Source organism: Melozone crissalis, unplaced genomic scaffold, assembly GCF_028551555.1.
Source record: "Melozone crissalis strain CALT ecotype California unplaced genomic scaffold, PUWL_Pcris_2 ptg000027l_1, whole genome shotgun sequence".
Classification (NCBI taxonomy): Eukaryota; Metazoa; Chordata; class Aves; order Passeriformes; family Passerellidae; genus Melozone; species Melozone crissalis.
Genome location: NW_026535805.1, coordinates 17239861 through 17263163, shown reverse-complemented (window position 1 = coordinate 17263163; position 23303 = coordinate 17239861).

The window sequence follows — 23303 nt, the reverse complement described above, 5'->3', positions numbered from 1 at the left end:
AGTGCAGAGTGGCTCCATAGCTCCTCCATGTGACTACGCTGTTTGGATCACTAGTTTAATGGGTTATTTACATGCCTTTGCCTGTTGTAGTCCAAGGCAGGACACATTCTTGGATGATATCTAATGGAGAGAGTCAACACAAAACATTGGGTGGTAGATTCCCTATCACCACCAGTGCCAGAACACCATTCTCTCAAACATTAAAGGTCCAGTTCCACCTCTTGTCATCTTCATTTGAGATGAAAAATATCAATTGACAGGGTCTGAGCCTCAGATCTCCCTGTCATTCTGGTCAAAAGTGTTAATATTGGTCAATATTACTCAGCTTCCATGCTAAGAGAGGTGTTCTCACCCCATCTTTCTTTTCACTTCCTTTCTGCTGTCTGAATGAATAATTAACTATATCAAGTAAACTGGAACAGTTTTAACATGAGGGGCTGGAAGCATGCCCTACTTACTCCTCATACCCTGAGGCCGTCTAAAGGCTCCCCACACATTGTGATGAGAGAGCTGGAAATGACCCTGCATGTCCTGGAGAGCTCCATGAGTGCTCTGCTGACAAGATGTGTGTGGTGGTTGTGAGGTCCCCAGGATGAGGTGAGAGATAAGAATCTGACTCCATGTTCTCAGAAGGCTGATTTATTATTATGTTATGTTATATATTATGTTATGTTATGTTAAATATTATGTTATGTTAAATATTATGTTATGTTATGCTATGCTGTATTATATTATATTATATTATATTATATTATATTATATTATATTATATTATAACTATACTACAGTTTTAATATAATATATTATATTAAAACTACTAAAGAAAAAGAAGCATATAGACAGAAGGCTTAGCAAGAATGAATAATAAAAACTCGTGACTGACTCCTCAGAGTCTGACACAACTGATGGTGATTGGTCATTAAGTAAAAACAATTCACATGAAGCCAATCAAACATGCACATGTTGGATAAACAATCCCCAACCACATTCCAAAGCAGCAAAACAAGAGAGGTGGATCAGATAATTATTTTTTACATTTTTCTCAGAGGCTTCTCAACTTCCCAGGAGAAGAAATCCTGGCGAAGGGATTTTTCAGAAAATATCACAGGTGACAGCTGTGCAGAAGGAGAGAGGGGAATCCCACAGCTTACTTTGTATTTTGGCATAGGCACCTGGATCCAACCAAGATTTGGGGCTGTGAATCCCCAGTAGGGATTTGAGGGGAGTGGTGTGATTGTTCACCTTTGCTATTGTCCCTCTCTGTTACAGCTTTGCTGAGGGACCTGCTGTAGCTTTGCTGAGGGCTCTGCAATGCCTGGGGACTGTAGGAGTGTTTTGCCAGGTGTCAAAGCACCTGAGAGCTAAGTGCCTGAGGGTGACGGCTGCCAGCCTTATCACAGAGTTTTACCGTGGTATAAGAGGGGCCTAAAGCATTTCCTCTTTTGACCTACACACCTCCAGGGAAATGGGCAGGCAGAACAGTCCCCAGGGATGGGGTGAGCACTCCTGTACAAGGACAGCATGTCTAATCATGTGTGAAACAGCTACATCCTGACCCCTGGCTCATTAACTCCTTTTACAGATATGTTGACATGGAATCCCTCATTCCCAGAACATCACCAGCCACTTAATGCACTGCATGCTAACCAGGCCCAGCCCTCAACATTTTCACATCAGTACAGATGGGTATTTTAATTTTCATTTGCAATCTGTTTCTCTAGTCTTATTTAAGGCAGAGAATAAAGAAGTTTGCAGACTGCCCCATGGTAGGCTTGCTGCATGTTTTGCTGAAGGTACAAGGCTAGCCTGTAATTTGCTGCTGCTTTTTGTACTAACTACACTCACATTCCTTGGATTATTTTGGTGGATACAACAAATCATCTGCAAATGCATACGTCAACAGAATGACATTCTAGGGGTAATTCAGAATGAGAACTGTAACTTATTCATTGTGTCAGGACTTGCACCATTTGGAACAACATGGATTAGATCTGTTTGTCTATGGAACAAAAGAAGGAACAAATGCAACACAGAAACAAAATATTTTTTTCTCAGCTTTTCATTTTGAATGGGCAAGATAATATCATTAAAAATGGAGGGGAGAAAAGGGGAAAAAGAAGGGATGAAAACAGAGCCCTTTTATTTTTTGTTTTCCTTCCTTGATCTTTCTTTCTTCCTAATAGGATTAAAAACTGATCTGTTTTGCAAAGAAGAACCCATCACTTGTGGAAAGCATGTGGCAGGCTTGTCTAGCATGACAGCAGGTTTTCAGTATTTTCAGTACCTGTGTAAAGCTATTAATGATTCATGGTTTAAATGATTCACTATAAAAATATGGTACAGTCTGTCAGCTTATTTTGTGATGAGTTGATACCACAGCAGAGTTGGTTTTATGAATTGGCAGTGAACTGACAACTCAATTTGAAAATAAATACCTCTGAAATTCATCCACTGCTTCATTTCAGAAAATCAGTTGGTTAGTAACTCTATGCATATCTGAACTCTGACATTACTGAATTGGAGATTAGCATCAATTTATTATTTTCTCTTCAAAACTGCACATTTATTCCCGTAAAGAAGTCACTTGCTTGGTGTGTCTATGAAAGGAAATAGTTAATTTCTACCATTACCTGCTATTTTTAGTTTTAAATAAGTTATGTGAACTTTCCAAATATCCCTTTACCTCATTCCAATGCTTCAGGCTACACAGATGGACCATTTCAGAATTCAAGAAGCAACAGCTTGCATCAATCACTTTTTCTGCCTCTCCTTGTGGGATCTCTTGAATTTACTATTACTTTGCCCGTCTCAAGCCTTTCCTCCATGTGACATGCAGCTCAGTCACAAACCTACAGGTCACTTACTACATGACCTTCACCACATTTTTGTAGATTTAAAAAAAACCCCAAACAACATAAATAACTAAATAAAATAATTTTCAGGCAATAAAAATCCCACAATATTACAATATTAGAAAGGCTGATAACAATTACTGCAGAAAGATTTAAGTATTAACTTTTAAGGACCAAGAAATGAATAAGTTTAATTATTGAAGTTTGTCTTGAAAACTTTAGAGACACACACCTCAGTTCTCTAGAAAACAACAACAAAAAAAATTATACACACATGACTACTTGCATAATGCAAGAAACTCCACTAAAATTACAGGAACAAATTTCCTGCATCAACATTTGCAATCCTGGGGCCCAGGTATGCCTGTGATCACAAAATAGGCAGAGACAATATTTAGTGGCAGGGGAATCAGCATGGCCAAATGCCAGGGCAAAAATGAAGAAAACACTTAGTAATATATAAGAGAGCTTATAATAAAATCCTCTTTACTCTCTAGTCTTTGTAAATTAATCTCTTAGTATAATTATTTTGTTAAAAATATAAGAAGTACTGTAATGACGTGAATATGCAATGGTAAAAGTGCAGTGGTCAGTGCCTTTTTTTCTGGGTGTACCGAAGGCAGAGACCTACACTTTGGATAAAGAAGTTCAGTCATCACAACAGAACATTTTCTTAACTCAGCTGATAGTTGCACAAAAGAGGTGAATCCCATATTCCCTCCAAATCAATGGGTGCTTTTTAATTGAACTCATTAAAGCTGAGATCTCGTACCAAGAGTAAAAATGTGCTGGATAGTGTTTCTTCCAAAACTGAAGACCGTGATTTTGGTTTAAGTATGACTGCTGTCTCGTGGATCCCAAACCAGGCAAACCACCTTCAAAAGTGGTAAATCAAACTGGGGAGACTTTCAGACAATAATTTGAGAGCTAGAAGTGAGCTCAGGTTTTTAAAAGTACTTCATAGATGGTATATAAAAGGAAAAAAAAAACCTGAAAAAAACTCTTCCAAATATTTGTTAGGGAACAATATTCCATTGACAGGCAAAGTCAGTAGAAAGAGTTTACTTTTCCATATCCAGATTCTAAGGGTCATGTATAATTGTTCTCTGCATTGCACCATGATAATTTACTATAAATTTGAACTGCATCAAAAGGCACAATCAATGAAGACAAATTGTTATACAGTACTGTAGTATCTGGTAAAATAACTAGAACACAAAATAACGCAATTATTAAAAAGTCTGCATTACATAAAAAGCAACTTCTACTAGGCTGTAGCTTGAATCAAAATTCTAGGCTCAATTTCCTTGTGCATTGCAAAATGCTCTGTTTACATCCTTGGACTGTTGCAAAAATGTTATCATAAAAATACTAATAAACTCCACTTTTAAACTGCTCATCACCCTGTTAAACTGAAACTATTTTTTCCTAAGAATCTATAAAGCATCTCTCATTTCCTAAATTCTATCTTCCTGCCAAACCTTAACATTTTACCACAGTTTGCTAAGGATGTGCACAAACTGGGTCAGTGCTTCTTTGGTTATGTTTATTTGTTTGCTTTTTAAATGAAGGGGGGAATAAATTTTCCTCTAAGGGTAGTCTTAAAAGTCAACATGCTAAGGCATTCATTTTAACATGGTAACTTTTTTTGTCCCCTTTGGACAAATGGACTTTCAGCTTGACAGATGAAATTTTTGGGAACTTTAAAGTGGGAGGATGCAGACAATTTTAGGTATAGCTGTTTAAAATATGTTCCTCACTTCCAAATATTTTGCATGCAATGCAAGCTATTCAAGGTTTACTGTAATTCAGATATTTTTATTTTATATTTCAGATTCTCTTGCCTGTGCATCTTGCTGAGGCAATGTGAAAACTTTGCTGTCTGGTGTTTGATGTCATGTTTTCTGTGTGGTGAGTCTTTGACATTTTGCAGCAAATAACAGTGAGATGACAGGTTTTAAAGTGAACTACAATCTCTGCTGCCAGAGTTTGGGAGGCATTGCTCCCTGTTGTGTCACATTTTTATTCTGACTTGGTGAACAAATGAACTCTGAGCTTCATATACTTGTGCTAGAAATGCTGAGTATCTAAAATCAAACATAATTTTTTGTCCTTTTTGAAAAACAAAGCCTTGAATAGGTTCCATAATTTCTGAATTGGTCTGTTCTCTCAGCTTCATGCACAATGCCCTTAATTCATGCCATTTCTGCCATGTTAGTCAGTAACTTTTAACCATAATAAGGCAACTCTTACACCCTCTCCCCACCAATTAAAAAACAGGATAACTATTTTTTTTCTCCTAAGACAATTATACCCTCCATGTTTCACATAAAAATTGGGCCATAAGTTGTACTGAAAATGCACAGGCAGAAGGCATGACTTTGGAATCACTTTGAAATAAAATGGGCAGTAATCACTTCCACTATTTGGATATTCAAGTTTTACAAGAACATTAAAATAAAGTGGGTTTTTTTTAATTAAAATTGCTTGAAGTCTAAGGAGAAGTGCCAGGAAATCGTATTCTGCTGGGTGATATATCTTTGAACACTGGGGTCCATAAACATCTACATTACAGTATTGATTATTTACTTATCAAAGTCACAATTATATAGACTGAGTGGTGTTGGTAGCATGAATTCATCAGTGTCCTAGTGTCCTCATTTATTTGTCCTCAATAAACCTGGCTGGTTGCTAGTGCAGCCTTCATGATTTCTCTGTCTTGCTCCCTCTTCTCCTTCAGAGCAGTCAGATATATATATTTTATTTTTCCTTCCATTCTGTCTGCCATGAAGTTTCTCCCTGCTTAGCCTGCCTTGTGTTTTATGTCAGTGCTGAGGGGATTGCAGCACACAGTGGCTGGGGAGGGTTTCTGCTGGTGATCTCTTTGTGCTCTCAGGGCACTTCATCGCACGCTCACCATACTGTACTGAGCTATGATAGATATATACCTCATATACACTGGGGTGTGAAAAAACCAGCAGCTCAAAACATGCAAATGTAGTCTGGTTTTCCCTCCTGTCCTGTGACATTTGAGTCTTCTCCTTGGATCTCACTGAATACTTGTTTGCACAAACTAGCACTGGCCTGAAAATGGGATTTCTGTCCAACAGAATTTCTGTCCTCCACATTAAGGTTATTAATGCCTTAATATTTCCAGGGACAGTAGCTAAACTAAGAGATTGGAAAGCAGCAGTGTGCTTGATGTTGACAACAGTAAGGCATTGTCTTATAGATGATATTTAAAATAAGACTAAAAATGGAAATTAGGATTAAATTTTAAAACTAAGATTGTAGAGTTATTTATGAAAAGATTAAATTGAGTCTTAAATTCAAAAGAAATAAAATTTTCATCTGAACATGATTTCAACATCTGAAATCAAGATATCCAAAGCATTCTCAAAACTGGAGAATTCTTTTCAGGGAAAAAATTCCAAGTATTTAACACATTTTGGTTTTGATGAAGCTGCATTCTCTGGTGCAAAAACATTGCTATCCTGATAATGGAGAGGTTAGTAATGTGACTGACACCTGGGTACAATCACAAGGTATAGGGAATGAAATTCAATCATCTCTAAGCAGGTGTTTAAGGTCTGAAGAAAATCCTAGATCCACAGGAGTCTGAGAGAGTTTTTCCACTATTTTGCCATCCTCCCAACAGTGGGAGGGTTTCACCTCTTCAGCAAAGCTTCAGCTTTCTCTCCACACTTTATGGATCAGAAATAAACAGAAAGTTTCCTCATTTATTTTTCTGGGCTTTGAACAAGACTCAGAATTTCAAAAGTCACCTAATGACTCACAGACAAGCATGATATCCCAAATGGGGGACACATACATTTTGAGGCACAATGTTGTGAATAATAAATAACTGAGTCACAATTTGGAGCAAAAATTTCATGCCTGAGTCCTTGATTCTGTATTTACAAGTAGTCACAAACCTTCTACTTGTTGCTGAAATGTCAGATATAATGATATTTTAGATGAAAGAGCAGCTCCAAAACCTTGTTATACCAAAGGAATAGAAAAGCTGTCTTCTAACCTCAAGGGAAAAAAACAAGGAGTAAAAAGAAAATGTTCATAAAGACAGATGTGAACAAGAGAAAGACAAGAGTCTTCTGTACAAAAGTCTGCTTTTCTACATTTTTTTGACCATGATTTGATGCAATGGTAACAGAGGGTTCTTCCCCTCAGCAGTGCCATAATCTCCTGGTACCTAAAGTTAATGAAAACACATTTCAAAAGACAGTCCTGAGGTCAAAATTTGTTATATGTTTTTTTTTCTCTTTAGCACTGCCAGTTTCTACACAAAGGTTTCCCAGAAGTCATTAGTATTTCAGCATTCAATTTTTACAAAACAAAATAGAGTAAAAGTTCACAGACAAATTCTGCCTGTAGCTTATGATCAGTTGAAATACAGCTTTTATTAACATGAAATTGATCAAGTTGTGTTACTAATACCTAGGGCCAGGCAAAATACTTTTGAAAATTAATTTATTAAAAAAGTATGATTAGGTTATTCAAATTCCTTACAAATCCAGTGTTTTCCTGAAAACACTGAAATATTAAAATAAAATCCCTAAATAATACGAGTAAATCTGATTGGCAAACAAGTGATAGAAGGACTTTTGATGAAAAGTGGGAGTACCTTGGATTTTATTCATGTATCAAGAAGTGAATATGACTTTGATATTGCTGCCTTGGAGATCTTCACCGTGCAAACATGGTCTTTCTTTTCTCTTGCCTCATAAATTGTGCAAGCAAATTATTCAAAGACAATAAACTCTTTTTGTACCAGGGGAATCTAAGAAAAGATGATGTTAAAATTATATTTGTATTGAATATGTGATGACCCTCCCCAAATCTTCCAACAGAAAAATTCAGAGCTCCCAAGGTAGGCAGCTGGGAACAGAACGCAGTTATATACTAAATGTATTAAAGAAAAACCCCAAATGAACAAAAAAAACCCCCTCCAAACCCATATCCTCTTTTTAATTCACAGTCTTCAGAATATGATTCCTTTTAACTGCTTAAAAGCAACTGTTATTGTAAGATCTCTTTTCAGGTTAAGGACCAGATCTCAAAAAAATGACTGTGCCTAATTTTTTGTTTTTAGACAGACGAACAAGTAATAATCAGTATTCATGTGGGTCAAGGCCATTTCACTCCCCCCTTCCTCTCACACCCTGCAAATATTTTGTTTTCACTGCTGAAGTGTTTTTCACACAATTTTTTGTTGTCTACAAAGTGTTCAGTTTGATTTGCCTTGAGAGTTAATTTACCTGAATTTGAGGAAGAAGTTCAAAGGATGAACCCTGACTAAGCAATTCAAAGCAGATAAGAATATTTATTTATGAGTCACTTCTGTTTGGAGAGAGAGAGAGATATGCAGGTCTTCAAGGAAAGCTTGTTTTAAACTCTCAATTATAGCATCTTCTGCTGGAAGTGGAAGAAGGCAATATTTGCTGCATTTTTTTCCCACTGTCTCTTCAAGTGATATTTCCAGTATTACAGAAGCATCAAGTCCATGGCCGGCTCCCAGGTAGGGTTAATGGGAGCAGCAGCACTGATCCCAAGTGGCCAAGCAAAGGTAGTGGGACACTTTCTGTGCACAGCCAGTTGAAGAACTGTTCACCGTGGGCAACACAACCATTAGCTCTGGCCTTCTACACTCTTGCCCCTCTCCCCTTTTAACCAGCACAGCCTGCTCAGCTGTTTAAATGCTGTGTGCCTTTAGAGCTCTCTGCAAAGCCACCTGAAATACCTGACCAAAGCCTGACTTGCCGAGTGAGTTCTGATTCCCAGTGGTTCCAGACACAACCTCTCCATCATCAGCTTTTTATCAGGCTCTTTTACCTGGATAAAATCTTCCAGAAACTGCACCATTTTATTAGTTGCTCATAATTTCAGGAAACAAGAAACTTAGTTTTATTTTTGTTGAAGAAATTCACTGTACTAATTTCAAGATACATCAAAAGATGTCTGTGGAATGGAAAATGCAGCGGTGGTTTTTCAAATTTTGTATTCTGGTCACCAGTTGTTGGTGATTCCATATTTCTATGACAAAGATAGTAAATATATATTGAGAAGGTTAAAGACATTTTACTTTTGAGCTTCATTCTACATAACTGTGCCAAACCCATGCCTAAAAAGGCGGATGTGGTAAATCTCAAGAACAGAGGTTTGATTCACACAGATTGAATTCAGAATTTTATATTACAGAGAGAGCAGTAAAATACAAATTTTTTTACTTGTTCCTTATTAACCTTTCTTTGTAGCAGTGTGACTGGAAAAAAATCTAACAAAGCTATTTAACTGTTTAAAACAACACCTCATATAAGAAGTGTCATTTTTCTTCTATGCATCATCACCCTTGTAACAGTGCTGAATTTTATATTTAGTTTTAACTAATAAAGTTTTAGTGTTTGGTACACAAAACTGAAATAAAGCTGTAGTATTGTACTGTATAAAAGTGTGTAATAGAATGGGGATTTATTCTTCCAGCGAAGTACAAGAGGTGGTACTTCCCAAAGCTATACCAGGAGCTGTAAATTGTAAGAGGCTATGGTCAGTTTAACGGTAGAAAAAGCTCCATTGATTGGAGTCCTTAATAATTTAGGTTAAAAGGGCCTTCTGGAGGTTGCTTCTGCCAGCTTCTCAAAGCAAGGTCAGCTGCAGAGTCAGACCAAGTTTTTCAGGGCAATAGTTAAACAATTTTTGAATGCTGAATGTTTCAGTCTTCCCTCATCTCCATTTTTGGACACAGTTGGATGCAGGTGTGGTTTGACCCAGTGCATCCGCCCTTGTGTTCTTATTCAGAGAGATGCCATTTTCTTGATGTTAATGCAGCAGTGCTTTCCTAGGAGCCAAGGAATGGTTTTGCTTGCAAACACCTTTTCCTTTTTAAAACAAGCAGAGCAAGGAGGTTGTGCAGACTGCCTGCTCTCAGGGGCAGTCCTATCTGCACGTCATCTTTACACACACACTTTGTGACAAGAAGCTAAAAAGCTGAAGCACAAGCTTGATTGTCATGGGGGAAGTGTCAGTAAGTGGGCTGAGGCAGTGAGTTGGGAAGCATGTAAGAAGCATACTCCTCTGTGCAGGCTGTAATTAATATAATTTTAGTTTAGTTTTTTAGTTCAGTGTTTGTTTTAGTTTTCAAATAATTTTGAACATGGGAAAGGAAGAGAAATAGTGTGAAAAGAAAACAAATTTAAAATCATATATTCCTACACATTTTATAGAAATAAGGTAGTTCAGACACAACAACTCAGGGTTTCAGACCCAGCATTAATTGTACATAATCAGGGGTTGCTTCTGAGACTACACAAGAAAACCTCCAAACATGGGCATACCACTACAAATCAAACAGAAATGCTTACAAGTATCAATGATAGCTCAGCAGCTGATAGACACAGGAATGTGATGTATCTGCCATGAGACCTGCTACCCCCATGAAGAGAAAGCTGGCAGACTTCTGCATCACTCATATTCAGGAGTCTGTGAATGCAAGAATTGCTTATCAGGCAGTGCATATCAAGAACACTCTGAGAAGATTGGGTAATTCTTTCTGGAAGGAAGATATAGAGACAGAGACAGCAGAGGATGACATGAGCACTAATATAAATATTGTATTGAAAGTTTTTTTAAATTCAGAATCTCATATACAGAACTCATACGCTTGAATCTCTTTCAATTCTGATTCAGCAATGAGCTGCATGAAGTAAGAAGAGGGAATGACATATTAAACTTTGATGCATAACACTGTAATTCTATCAGTCTTAAACTCATGGTTGTGCAGTATCGGTAGCTGGAGTTCCTCATCCTTGTTTGGGAATTTTCATCAGAAACTGGAATGTTAACATCCCTGCCTCTGCAGGCTTTTTATGATTGGATGAGAGTGGACCCTCCTCTATAAAAAGAAAGATATTAAAAGTTGTAGCTGGAGCAGTTTGAAAGATGTAACATTTTGATAGATGGATTTCAATGGGAGAGAAGTGCTTCCTAGTAGTTGAAGGGCACATATATGAAGAAATAAGATTTTTGTTTTTGTTTAACAGTAAAAGAGCTTCAATCTGTGCGCATTCTGAAACTGATGGAGAAAATACTAGGTTGAATGGTCTGGGAAGAATTCCTACCAAATGCGTTTTAAAGAATGTGATGTCCAGAGATTGGATCCTCAATACCTGAGTTATCTAAAGTCAAACTCAACCTCCCTCCCAAATCTGAAAACCTCTAGGAAGCAGTCGGGCAGACTTTCCACCTCTAATTGCCCTGAGATTTGTACACCTAATCTCCATCTTCCAGAGCCACAGCGCCCAAAAGCAAGCAGAGGCTCTTTCATGCTTACCTTGACTCTGCACCACACAAAAGGCCCTTTGTAAGAAGACACTGTCCAATACTATATATCCTAAGGCACCCAGGAGCTGCTAAAGCAGTAAAATGACAACTTTTAAAATTCAAGAGGAGATTTCTCTTCAGGCCATCCCTATCTCCATAGTAACAGTAATTCAGCAAAACACATTTTCATAAACTAAAGGGTACCTTGTGGCAGAATTCTTTACTTTCAAACTCTCTCTAACTGTATTTTTTTAGAGGGATCAGAATAATCAAAGTGAGTACTTTCATCGTTCCTTAAAATCACAGGCATTTCCCTCAACTGAAAGGGACGTAGGACAGGGCTAAGGGAATGATGTGTTCCTCTACTTGTTCAAGACATACTTTGTGTTTGACACATCTGTATTTATTTTAGGCAAAGATGTGGCAGTCTTGATGGCTTTTCCTCTCCTTCATCCCAGAGATAAAGGTTCTTTAACTGAAATTTTACCAGCAGAAGAAGACTGATTAAACAGACAGCATTACCAGAATCTAAACCAGAGGTCCCCATTTGAGCTGTAACCACTTAGCTAGGAACAGTTTATTTTGGATTTAGCACTGTAGAGTAAGTATTTTAGGCTTTCAGCTGACCTAGGAGATCTTTGCATGTATAAAATGACCTATAAGGGCATTGCTGAATCTGTTCTGAAAGAAACAAAATAAATTAGTTGTTTAGAAGTCAATCTGGCATAGTGTGAAAAATGAATTACATGCTGTTCAGGCTCTGTGATTTATTGTCATGACAGGATATATATTTTTTTTTAATTTCCATATTTATTTAATGGCAATTATATAGAAAAAAAAGTTCCTAGCATTGCCTTTACATCATCCTGAACATGGCATCTCTCTTTATACATGACAGCAGGAAAAAGATGCCATAGAATTCAGGTATCTTTATTTCCTACTGGAAACAGTGATGGTAAACACAATTAAACACAATTTAAAAAAAATAAAAAAGGTAAGTTTCCAAGAATATCACATCTACTTGAAAAGCAAAAAGAGGAGAAAGGACCATCTCTTTGACTAATTATTAAATTCAGCCAAAGCAGCATCTTCTGTAGCACAACTGAAGAAACTGGAAAAATCCCAGATGTATATGCAGTGTTTAATTACATGGTAACTCCAGTAGCTTCATTAACACAGCTGTGTCAATACTGGGGGGAAAGTTGGGAGAAGTGTCTTTTGGCAATGACAGTCTTTTGGAAAACTCAGAGTCTTTTAATAGTTAGATGGAAATCATATGCTAGGTTTTAAAAAGGTGAAGCAATATTTTAAAATAATTCCTCTTTAAATACACAAAACATCTTGAAAATACTACAACATCATATATCAGGGTATGAAAAGTGTTTATTTGGATTTTTGAAGAAACTGTGGCATCAATTTATCAATACTTAAAACTGTTATGGTTTAATGCCTTTTTAATTTCTGGGATTGAATTTGATATCAAAAATGGTGAAATGAGACAATATCTTAGCTTTAGAAGTATGCAAGTATGTTAATTCCTCTTAATATTAATCTGTAAAGCCATTCCTCTCTTCCCCTCCAAAATAAAATATGTGTCAGAAATGGGAGCAAACTCTGTCTGCCTGAATATTTGTCTGTGTCTGATTTAGTAACTACCTTTAGTAGCTGCCATGGACAAAGAGTAAAATGTAAATAAGAAAGTCTATCTATAAATAAAATTTATCAATGTTGTGGTTAATCCTACTTAAGAGAGCATGAACATGCATTCTGTGCTCTATGCTTTTTATATATCATATATCATATCATATATATCATATATCATAAAAGCAGGGGGAATCCATGTCAGACTGGTTTCCAATGGATGCACTGCCCAGCACAGTAGAGGCAACATCCAGGGGTTTTGACTTCTTTTCAACAAATCTCTCAGGAAATAACTGGATTGCGAGGCCAAAGCCAGAGCACTCTAGGAAGAGCCCTGCAAGTTTCCTGAGTCCTCTTCCTTCTCCATGTCAGGAGATAAAAATGTCACAGTTCTTTGAAAATATTTTCCCAAATATCCTAAGTGACTGTAAACTGCAAGTTTACAAGAGGTGCATTACATTCTTCATCCATAGGAACAATGCCATTCTTTTGGCACAGACTTTTCTCCATACTCATTTTGACTAAGTAGGTAAAGGCAGTCAGCTGCAATTACTCAGCTTTCAGAGTTCATGGTTTTTTACGATTTCCTGAGTTTCAAGTGTTTGAAAGGGCTGTACAGAATATATCTAACTTGAGAAGAACTTGTTAGATTCCAGGAAGGTCAGACTTGTTTAAAGCATCTCTTTCTTCTTTCTTTCAGGTATGAGAAAATGTAAATGATATAAATCATAGGGAAAAGAAAACACAAAAAAACCACACCAACAAAGTCCAAAGGTACAAGATTCTGAAAACCTGTGGAGGAAGGAGATTGGCTTGGACATCTGAGAGATACATCTTAATACCATTTCTACACTGTCATGGAAATTATTTTAAGGACTGTAAAGGCTAGAGATGACTCAAGGGGTAACATCTTTAAATTAAGAGATGGCAGATTTAGATTAGCTATTACGAGAAAATAATTTACTGTGGTGTTGGTAAGGCACTGGAACAGGTTGTCCAGAGAGGCTCCCCTATCCCTGCAAGTGTTCACGGTCAGGCTGGATGGACCTTGGAGCAACCTGGTCTAGCTAGAAGTTGTCTCTGACCATGGCAGGGGGTTGGAACTGGGTCATCTTTAATATACCTTCCAACCCAAACCCTTCTATCATTCTGTGATTTTGCAACTGACTTGTTATTCTTGGGGCCATGGTAACCATGTTCCATCCTGATCAAAATGAATGATCTCAGTTACCTGATGCCCAAAGAACATGTGCTCCCAATGAACATGGATGGGAAGAGCACAGGTGTGCACGCTGCAACTCAAACCACAGTCCAAACAAAGCCTGGAAGGAGCAGTGTCTATCACAACCCTACTTCCACTAGGCTGGGAATAATACAGAGTAAAAACAAAAATGCCAATTTTCAGTAAAACACAATAGATTATGAATTTGGATGGAAATGGATAAATCTGAAGAAAATCAAAGAATCCCTAGAAAAATGTGGGATTCAAAATACTTCATTTTCTGCTTTGCCCTGTTGATTAAGTGCAGCTTAATTTCCTACTACTAAGAGCTGGAAATTTCATCAGCTCTTTTTAATTTTTTCATGCACTGTACATTGAGCCCAAGCACTTGGCCATTATTACAGCATAACTCCAAGGAGAAAATGTCTAGAAGATAGGAGTTTCAGCACTGCTGCCACGCTTGCTCTCTTCCTTTTCTGTTCACAGAATTCAACCATGACAGCTTTAAGGGCTGCATGTGAAAGTCAGCATACAGTATTTAGAGAGCGGTCATTTCTACTTACAGTCTCCCACTGTCTTCACTTCTATTTATTTAAGAGCTTGCACCTGCAAACAAAACATTTCTTTGGACCTTCATTTTTTACCTTGTCCTTTCAAAGTACAGAGGAGGAATAAGTCCTCTGATTTTAGGAGTCAGTAATTGTCCAGACAGAAAAGAAACATTGAAAACTAAATGATAAAATTTAAACCTATTACAATAATTGCTCCAGATATAGACATCACTTTATTCATTTTTACTTCTGAGTTGTTTTTCATTTCCAATGCTGATCACTAGAAACACTTAGATTAGGGTTTCCAAATGCATTGGTGGCAAATAATGGCACTGCAATTAAATGCTTCCAACATATTGAATAACTATTAAAATTACTTATGTAACTATTTTATCTATTCATAGATGACAGCTAGTCATGTCATAACGTTTCCCTTAAAAGCAGAAAGCATTTTAATGCATAAGAATACTATGTTAGGAACAATAGTCATTATTTTAATTATCTTAATTACAAAAATTGAAATCTCAGAGTTATTCCTTGGAAAATTTCTCTTTGTTTATATTATGCAATGCTTTCAGAATTGGCCAGTATTTGCAGCACAAATGGTTCTTTAAAAAAATCCTAATTTTATGACATATTTCAACACTGTCACTCTTCTAACAGGAATAAAAAAAATTTCTTTGTTCAGGATCACTTGAGAAACTCATTTTAAGTGATCACCATTCATTCCCCCCTCCTAGAGTAAAAATGTAGCCCATCTCACTAGAGAATAGAGAAATTAGTGCCTAGGATAAAAAAAAGGCAACACTTAGGCATTTAATTTCCTATCTTGAAGAAATAAGGAAATATTATACTGAGAACAAGAATATTTCATTTTCCAGCAAGAAGTGTGATGTAAGCCTGAACTTTTTTTGGTGGGACAGACATTAATAACCTCTATGGAAGCAAATAGAGATTCAGGGTGTTGTTTTTAGAAGATAAAAGGGAAAGGCATTGGTTAAGAGATAACAAGGTAATTCACTAGTCATAGTTATTTACTAAAATACTTTACAGAAGCTTAAAATGCATAAAACAGGGACTCATCAGATTTAAGTAGGCTGTTTGTTTTAAAGCAATAATTAATTAGCCTTCACTAGAAAGATATTTGAAGTGCTTGTAACCCCAAATCATGCCTTGTTCAGCATGTAAACTACAAGAAGGATCCCTGATTTCAGCTGCAGCCTATTTCTCAAATGCTTGTCTCTCTTTGAAGTACCTGCAGCTGGAGATGAAGCAGCTCTCAAAAGAGAGAAACAGGATGTTTGAAAACAAATAGTCTTTATTTGCAGTTTATTTAGCATCTCAGGCAGGAGAAGTCGCCCAGTTTTAAGCATATTTAAAAGGCATTTTTTGAAACTAATAAAATTAGGCATTTGTGGTAATTTAAAGGCAAGAGGTACTCTGAGACATGTGAAAACTCCAAAGTGATTTTTACTCTTTTGTTTTCTTTTTTGGAGTCATTCTCTCTGCAAGTTTCCTAGGTGGTAGATGTTGATATACACCCTTTCCTAAAATCTATATTTGCAACCCAAATTATATTTGCCTCTTTTCAGTGGAGTATGAGAAGAGGAAACATAGCATTCTTGGGTAGAATAAGTCTTAATCAGAAATAAGAAGTCATAGGCTTAAAAATTAGAAGTGGGAAAAAACCCGCTAATCTTTTCCCAAATTACTCAAATGCTTAGGACTCAAATTTTTCACTGTATCACATTTTGTCTATAAAAATATCTGCTTGCTTTCAGTAAGACTATTAAAGAACAGATTCCTGAATACTGCGAGGAAAAGTGACAGCAGAATTGGAATGACTGCTTATTTTGCTTTGTGCGACCTTTTGTACACCTGTCCCTGTTAGCTGTAATGGGAAGTCACAGGTGGGGCAGACGTGTAATGGGATGTGGAGGGATGTCCTCACACAATGTTTCTGCAGTAACAGGAGTCAGACCTGAACACAGCCTGAGCAGTCCCTTCCCTGTGGCCAACTGTGAACACTTTTCCAGTGTTACATTGCCAGTGCACATGTGAGCAGAGCTCATCAAGCAGCATTCAGTCCACTGTTCTGAACAGTATTTAGACCAAGATGGGAGCTATCCTTCTCTCTTTCTACGTGTCCTACATATATATGACTATACCAAATACTTTTTTATTTATCCATTTGTCTCACTTTTTTTAGCAGTGGTTTAATTCCAGCACTGCTCACGTGCACAGTTGAGACAAAGTTAGACTCAGAGGTACATAACTAGCAGAGCTGCAGAGGCTACAGCACGCAAGCCACCTATGGCTTTTAAAGCTGGCCCCACTACCAGAAGAATTGAGGACCCCAGATTACACCATTATGGTGATTTTAAAGGAATATTTTCTCATTATAGAGAGCAGCCTAAAACTGGGGGGCAGCAACAAAGCATCTTGTCAGCAGCACTTAAGTGTAGCTTGCAAGGACTTCAGTTGGGAATGAACTCCATGGGAGAGCACTCAATTTTCAAAGTCATCATATTGCTAATGAAAGCAAAAGTCTTGGGGATAAGCAGAGAGGTAATAGGAGGCATAATGTGCTGACTCTTCAATATCAGAACTTGCAGTGTGACGTGCAGCTTGTTCCAAAATGCAGCTTTTAAAATCTTCAGGACAGTGCACAGAAGAGTTCTGCATAAAGAGTCCTTCTCATTTCTGAATATAAGTGATGACTTTGGGAGAGAATAAAGGCAGAAGTGATCCAAAAGAGTGTGATTTGATACATATCAGGCTAAATTGTCAATTTCAGACTAAGTGTGGAAATGATAATAAAATCTTGCAGATGGACATTGGCTGGACTAAAAATAAGCACATAACCTCACAGAAATGAGAGGCAGATAATATCTGGCTGCATGAAGTATCGCAAGTTTATTCATATACTCTTTTAGCAGACAAAGAGCTCCCCTATGCTGCACACCTTTTATTTCCAGCGCATATATATATATACAAATATATATATTTGTATTTTTGTATTATTTCCAGCACAAATATATATACAAATATATATATATATATATATTTGTACTTAAAGAAAGGGACTGGACTCTCTGTTGCATGCCATATGCGTTTGGATGGCTGCTTTGTAATCTTCCCAAGTTTCAGATCTGAAGTCAAGGTTTAAGACAGGTTGTCCATACTCATGTCCTTAGGGGACTATTTTTAAAACTAGCCTTCCAAGACCAAATCAGTTTATAGTATTCTCCTCAAACAAACCACCTCTTTGCCACACTGAGTGACACACTGGTGTAGATGGGACAAGTCCTGTGTGAACCTGTGGTCCTGACTAGCCTCTCCAGTGAAATCAGGATGCTTCTCCCAGGAACCCTCTGCCTCTTGCATGACAGTGGGGTTTGACCTGTGTCCTGGGAATGCCTGCATCCAGACTTGTTCTTCAGCTCTTGACAGGACTTTCCAGACTGACATAGGACCAGAGGTAAACCCCAGCCTTCATCTGAGGATGACCCAGCCTTTCTGCTGCAGGATGGTAGCTATCCATGAGGAAGTTTCTATGGCCTATGTTGTAGCCAGCCTAAACCCCTAGACTGGATCCCTGCTTAGGGTTGCCCCGGGGACATTCGTCAACTCCTCTGAAATTATGGTCCTTCCTCTACCACAAAAGCATCCATTCCCTAGCAAAATAAACTGGAGCAGCTGGTTGTTTTCTTCAGTGGATGTGTTGTGGCTTAAAACCAGCTGGAAATTAAGCTCCAAGCAACCACTTCTCTTCCCCCCCACCCTTTCAAAGAAGAAAGCGTGAGATTATGGCAGAGATTCAGAAAAAAAATTTACCAGCAATAAAACAAGGAAAACAAGCAATAACAGTAACAATAACAAGTATATGAAAGAGAGTGATAATATATCAAAAATACTCATGGAAGTCTGACCAACTTGATTTTACCATGGCCAGTGACATGTGTCTTCCTGAGACAAAGGAGAAAATGGTGCTGTCAGTGCTGACACTGCTCTTTGCCCTGAACCTGAGGCAATGATGGACAAACCCTCTGAGAGAGAGTGCTCTGTCCACGTGGCCTGCTCTGCACTGCACACTCCTTGCCCCATCCCTGCCACCCCACCATCTCTGTTCACCACTTTGCTACCTTGGAAAAATGAACAAAATGGCTGTGCTTCTGTGCTGAGTTCATTTTTCCTCCCCCAAAGCCACAGCTCCTAGTGCTGATGTGCATGGTACAGAATAACAAACCTGGATGCACACGCATGGCTCCAGGCTCTGCTGCCCTCACGGCAACTGTGAGAAAATGGACTCTGTCCTGGCCAAAACCAGGACAGGGTGACATTGAGTGAATCAGTCCTGGCATTGCTCACCATGCATCCACAGCTGCTCCCCAGTGCTGCAACGGGCTGTGGGGAATGTGCAGAAGCCCTTTGTTAGTAGTGAAGACAATGTCAGGAAACAATGAGGTCACTCATGAGTCTCAATAACAGCACATCACTTCTCTCACGTTGCTTTTCCCTTGCTTCTTCTCAAATAATAATTGTGCTAGCTATTTTTGAGTGTGTGTATCTAGTCTCCTAAGGTCAAGGGCCTTGGGAATGGTTGACATGAAGGCAGTAATAAATTTTTAAACAAAAACCTTAAATATTTTTGAATTACAACCAGTTTTCTGAGCTGGCTGAACAAAGTTTCCACAGCACAAGAGAATACGTGCTGTTCATCTATATTCATTTAAAATGGATTTATGGTATGTAATCCTTGTCACAATGGCTCCCATTTATAATGGCTCCCTCTGCTCATGCTACTCACCAAAATATTTATGTAGTAGATCATTGTCTTCCATTCAAGGACTTTGTATTTGAAACAGAAAATAAAAATAGTTATAAATAATTGGACTTGTGGAGATGACTTACAGCTCCACATAATGTATTGTGGAAACTCACTTTGTTTTGAGAACAAAACAATAAACATCAAGGTTTGCCTTTCAGAGACATTTGGCAGAAAATAACTCTTCATTCCCAAAACAATGGAGAGCTATGATTTTAATTTAGTTCTCTTACACTTCTGTTTCAAAGCAGATCTCCAGAAAATAGAGTATTCCTAAAATATATTGAATATTTTCAATTGAAAATCTATGCTGGAATATTGGAAAAGTCTACATCCTATATATGCAGACCAAGTTCTCACATCTGCACATCTTAGAAACTTCACCCAAGCTGAATTCCAGTTCGAGCAAAAGGGCCAAAACAAAACCTCGCTTCTGAATGTGTCCCTTAGATACCTCATACAGCATCACGCTTGCTAACCCTCCTCAAGCTCTGCTTCTTGGCTTCCCATCAGAATTATGTAATGCTCTCACAGTGTCTACTGCTTTGTCTAGTTTTAGGACAGTTTTCTTTCTGAAGTTTTTTTCTTTCTATTCTCAGCCTGTCTTTATAAAGCCAGTCCTCAAAGTAAAACTTACTTCTCATATGCTTCCTAACTCTGTCCTCATGTTCTCCTAAAGACTCTGTATAAATCAATGTCCAATGACATATCAAGATTCCCATAGCAAGCAAAATAATATCTAAACTTAGCAGTCTATGGGGTTCTGTTGTTGTTGTTTCCCTTCAATCATATTTCCCTTGGTGCTCTCTCCATGCCAAAGTGTTTGTAAGTCCTTCTTTTCTGTTTTGGCCTTCAGTGGGGATCAATTTGGGCAAGCTTTGCTGCATGTGCCTGCACTTGATGGAATATGGCCTGCCTTTTGATGGCTTTGGCTTTGGACAAGACTCTTTTCCTTTTTATTTTTTTTCTTTTTAAAGGATCCAGGCCATGCCCTCATTTCTTCCCCACCAAGTTCTGTCTTCCTCCGTGAAATTCTCCCCTGCTCTTGCAACATCAGTGAGCTTAATTTTGGCCATGTTCCTTATGCCTTCCCCACCAGGAATTGAGTTCCTTCTTGACTTTTTCCCCTGCTTTTGCAACACCTGTGAGCTTAGTTTTGGCATGTTTTGGTCCTTTGCAATGCAGCTCAATTTCTCACAACCTATTTTTTGGACATTTTGAAATTTTTTTTTTATTTATGTATGCCATGTTCCTCATATCTTCCCCACCATGTATTGACTTCCTTCTTGACTTTTTCCCCTGCTTTTGCAACATCTGTCAGCATAGTTTGGGCATGTTTTGGTCCTTTGCAAGGCAGCTCAATTTGTCACAACCTATTTTTTGGACTTTGTGAAATTTTTCTTTTTGTTTTTTTTTTATACATGCCGTGTTCCACATATCTTCCCCACCAGGAATTGACTTCCTTCTTGACTTTTTCCCCTGCTTTTGCAACATCTGTCAGCTTAGTTTTGGCATTTTTTGGTCCCTTGCAATTCAGCTGATTTCCTTACAACCCATTTTTTGGACTTTGAGAATTTTTTTTTTTTTTTTTTCAGTATCCATGCCATGTTCCTCATAATTTCCTCACCAAGTATTCACTTCCTTCTTGACTTTTTTCCCTGCTTTTGCAACATCTGAGAGGTTAGTTTTGGCATGTTTTGGTCCTTTGCAATGCAGTTCATTTCCTCACAGCCTATTTTCTGAAGTCACTAAATTTCTGATTTTCTGGGTTTTTTGAGATTTTTTTCAATTGCATTTTATTTGATCCTATCTCCTTTCCAGAGCGTTTGTAAGCCTTTCTTTTCGGGTTCACAAAATTCCTTTTCCCTTCCCGAAAGGAAATGAAATTTCCTTTCGGGAAGGGAAAAGGAATCTTGCAATTTCAATGGGGACAAATAGAGGAATATATGGTGCATGTCCCTGTCCTTGATGGCATGCCATGCCTTTTGATGGCTTTGACTTAGGGAAAGATTTTTGTCTTTTTTTTTTTTTTTTAAGTATCCATGCCATGTTCCTCATATCTTCCCCACCAGGAATTGACTTCCTTCTTGACTTTTTTCCCTGCTTTTGCAACATCTGTGAGCTTAGTTTTTGCATGTTGTGGTCCTTTGGAATGCAGCTAATTTCCTCACAGCTTATATTTTGAAGACACTAAATTTCTGATGTTCTGATTTTTTTTGAGGTTTTTTGCAATTGCATTTCATTTGATCCTATATCCTTTCCAGTGTGTTTTTTAGCCTTTCTTTTCGGGTTTGCAAGATTCCTTTTCCCTTTCTGGAAAGGAAATTAAATTTCCTTTCAAGAAAGGAAAAGGAATCTTGCGATTCAATGGGGACCAATAGAGGAATCTTTGGTGCATGTCCCTGTCCTTGATGGCATGCCATGCCTTTTGATGGCTTTGACTTTGGGATAGATTTCTTCTTTTTTTTTTTGTTTTTTTAAGTCTCCATGCCATGTCCCTCATTTCTTCCCTTCCATGTTGTGTCTTCATCCTTCATTATTTCCCATATTTTTGCAACATCTGTGAGCTTACTTTTGGCCTCTTTTGGTCCTTTGCACTGCACGTGATATCATCCCGGTCCATTTTTTTGGAGTCACTTAATTTCCGAAATTTCTTTTTTTTTTTCCTTTACTTTTATTTCCCTTGCTTCTTTCTCCATTTCAGAGTGTTTGTAAGTCCCTCTTTTCTGTTTTGGCTTTCAGAGGGGATTAGTTCAGGCAAGCTTTGGTGCATGTGCCTGCTTTTTGATGTCATGTGGCCAGCCTTTTTAAATGTGAAGACAAATGTTGCCTTCTGTTGCCAGACAAGGTACCACAGAAAACCAGTATTTGAATTTTTTTAAAACTCTGTGAGGAAAACAGACTTCACCAAAGCACAATATTGTAAATGTAATAATTACACCTCTAATACAGTCATAAAGCAAAATTTATTAATTGCTGAAAAATAGTTTTAATTTTAATAATTGCAAAACAAGCCAGAGGAGAATGGATTTACTGGTATAGTCCAAGAGCCAAGATGACATAACAGGGTCTTAGTACGGTCTCCTTGATGGTCTCTGATGTTCCTTCTGGAGAAACATCTCTCATTGAACCCTCCGGCAATTTGATCATTCTAAATTAAGTTCTGTTTGGATGCTTTAAGGTTGTTAATATGCAACCTCCTTATGCAAATAATCTCCTTACCAAGCTTCCCAGTACATTAGTTTCTTGGTTTTACCACTGAACTTCAGCTTTGCAGTTCTCTCATTCCCTTTTAGCGCCTCACCTTGCCCACTAAGACTGTAATATTGTAGATCAGATATGTGACAGCTTCTGTTCCAGCTATTTTATTATCATTTTTCTATATTTTATTGGGGTTTCTTAAAATTTATTACACAGAAACCTACTGCATCTCTGCTTCTCTATTTAAACAGCCCCATATAATGGCCATACAAAAAAAAAGGCAAAATCATGCAGAGCTCTTAGAAAATTGTTGGTCTAACCAATGGAGGTTGTACTAGTTGTCTGCTACATGGCCTAACAATGAGAATTCATTCTAACTTGAGTGGTGAGGAAAGTGTTAACAGAGGTTCTTCCTGGATGAAGCATTTTTCCTGTCTCAGTGGGACACAGTACAGCTTTAGAACAACTGCAGGTTCTCTGCCAGATTTGTGTTAATTTGCTGCACTTGTAATTTGGAGAAATATCAGGACCCTTGCAAACCAGTGTTTTGCTTACTTCTGCCAGGTGGATAGTCTGTGAATTTTAGAGTTGTGCAGAAGAACAGAATTAGGTGGCATTAAAGTGCACAGCTGTAAGCCATGAAAGGCTGCTTGCTGTGCTGGTAGGATCTGCTA